The sequence below is a fragment of the Littorina saxatilis genome, linkage group LG3 (genome assembly GCF_037325665.1).
Source record: "Littorina saxatilis isolate snail1 linkage group LG3, US_GU_Lsax_2.0, whole genome shotgun sequence".
In the NCBI taxonomy this organism is placed as follows: domain Eukaryota; kingdom Metazoa; phylum Mollusca; class Gastropoda; order Littorinimorpha; family Littorinidae; genus Littorina; species Littorina saxatilis.
The window spans coordinates 17,611,442-17,613,941 of NC_090247.1; the positions used below are offsets into that span (position 1 = coordinate 17,611,442).

A 2,500-nucleotide genomic window follows, 5' to 3' on the forward strand; every position below is an offset into this window, starting at 1 on the left:
GTGATGGTTGCGCTGGGCAGGATAGCACTCTTTTCTGTATCTCTGTTCTTTTACCTTTCTGAGCTTGTTTTTAATCCAAACATATCATATCTATATGTTTTTGGAATCAGGAACTGACAAGGAATAAGATGAAATAGTTTTGAAATCGATTTCGTTTATTTAATTTTGATAATAATTTTCATATTTTTATTTTTCAGAGCTTGTTTTTAATCCGGATATAACATATTTATATGTTTTTGCAATCAGCAATTAATGAAAAATAAGATGAAACTATTTTGTGATCGTTTTAAAAAAAAACAAAATTAATTACAATTTTCAGATTTGTTATGACCAAACTCATCAATTAATTTTTAAGCCTCCAAGCTGAAATGCAATACCAAAGTCCGACCTTTGTCGAAGATAGCACAAGTAAAATTTCAAGCGATTTGATCAAAAACTGAGGGTGTGACAGTGCCGCCTCAACTTTCACAAAAAGCCGGATATGACGTCATCAAATACAAGTATCGTAAAAAGGAAAAAATGATCTGGGAATATTATACCCAGGATATCTAGTAGTTTCCTCGAAAACGCTCTACACTTACACACGCAAACACATACACACAGACACCACGACCCTCGTCTCGATTCCCCGTCCATGTTAAAACATTTAGTCATAACTTGACTAAATGTAAAAAGGTGTGGGCAAAACCACAAATCAGAAGTTAGTTAACAAAACTGACATCGCATCTTATTGGTCAAGCAAGTCTGGGAATATCAAACCCAGGAACTCTCATGTGAACTTTCATGAAAATCGGTCAAGTAGTTTTCTCCTAATTGCTCTACACACACACACATACACCATCACCCGCGTCTCGATTCCCCGTCAAGGATAAAACATAAAAAGAATACAACTGTAATGACCAAATCCAACCGAGCAATACAATCAACATTGAAAGGAGAGAGAGACCGGGGGGGGGGGGGAGGCAGGGCAAGATAGAGATAGCAGAGACATGTATGTATGTCTCTGGAGATAGAAAGGGTAGAAAGAGGAAGAGAGATAGAGAGGCGGGAGGGAGAGATTTCAACGGAGAAATGCAGAGATGTAGACAAAGAATCGAATTGAGATCGGAGATATACGTCTTTTCTTACCTTGACTAGTTTTTTGGTCAGTAAAACTGAAGTAAGCTGAACCACTTCCATGCCATGAATCATAACATTCGTTACACTGAAGCCGCGAACAGAGACTACGAGAACCCGTGCAATCCGCGACCACTGCCTACAGGTATTCTCAACAGCAGACGTCTTAGGCCCGTCCCACACGGAGCGGCGCGTTAGCCGCACGCGCATCAACTTTTCACGCACAGGAATTCATTTTGACGCGTCGTACGCGTCGTACGGCGTGTCAAACGAAGAGACAGGCGTCTGTCGCGCGGTATGGCGCTTGAAAAAAAGAGTCAGGCTCATTTTTGATAATTGCTTCGTAAAATCATTCCATTGGAGTAAAAACCGTCCCCGCGTGTCCCCGCGGACAATTTTTTCTGCCAGAAATGGTTTTAGGCATTAATTATCACCAGCATTTTGTTACATAACATCCCCATGCCCATGCGTGTCCCCGCGTGTACCCAAGTGCTATAAAATCGTCCCCGCGTGACCCGCGTGGTCCCGTCTGTTTAGTTTTAAACAAGCAGGAAACGCGGGGACGAATTTTTTAAGCTAGAAATGGTTTTAGGCATTAATAATCACCAGAATGTTGTTACATAACATCCCCATTCGCAGTTGAATCGTCCCCAAGCGTCCCCAAGCGTCAACAAGAGTCCCCGCGTTCTGTAAAACCGTCCTCGCGTATACCCGCGGACGATTTTTTAAGTTAGAAATGGTTTTAGGCATTAATTATCATCAGAATTTAGTTACATAACATCCCCATGTGCAGGTCAACTCTCCCCGCGTGTCCCCACGTGGCCCCGCATGTTTTAAACATGTGTCTTAAACACGCGGGGACACGCGGGGACGATTTTTTTTCAGCCAGAAATGGTTTTAGGCATTCATTATCACCAGCATTTAGTAACATAACATCCCCATGCCCCCTTCTAACGACATTGACCGTCACGTCGCGGAGCCGGGCTGACCCGTGAGCGTCCCCCTCCAGCGAGCAGATCGACACTTCGTCCCTCCGTCGACTCCACACAACGTCACACGTTGAAGACTGACAGTAGAACTACTTTTCATTCTGGTGCACCATATCACTAGCTGACAAATCAGGGCTGATTCTAGGTGATCCTCTAAATGTTATAGCGGTCAGGCAGGAACCCTTTTCATTTATCACTCTAAAATTAAGAAAGACAAAATAAATCTTCGAACTTAACATTTTAGGGTGACATATTCTAAGGAGTGACAATTGTTATTTTTAACGATGAAATCATTACCATGTTAAATACCGAAAAGCCAAGATTGTCGGCGGGGGTGGGTATACAGGCACCACCCACCTTCTGAAAATGACATGTTGTGCTCAGCTCGCTTGAAA

At 42.6% G+C, this 2,500-nt stretch overlaps 1 protein-coding gene across 1 annotated transcript in view; it reads right to left on the bottom strand.

Annotated features, from left to right (window-relative positions):
- LOC138961767 (uncharacterized) overlaps window positions 1-1,282 on the bottom strand; it is a 42,355-nt gene extending 41,073 nt beyond the window's left edge. Inside the window, exon 1 of the mRNA XM_070333438.1 lies at window positions 1,129-1,282. The gene's annotated coding sequence lies outside the window, so the exon portion shown is untranslated. The remainder of the gene's footprint in view (window positions 1-1,128) is intronic.
- Window positions 1,283-2,500: the final 1,218 nt, after the last annotated feature.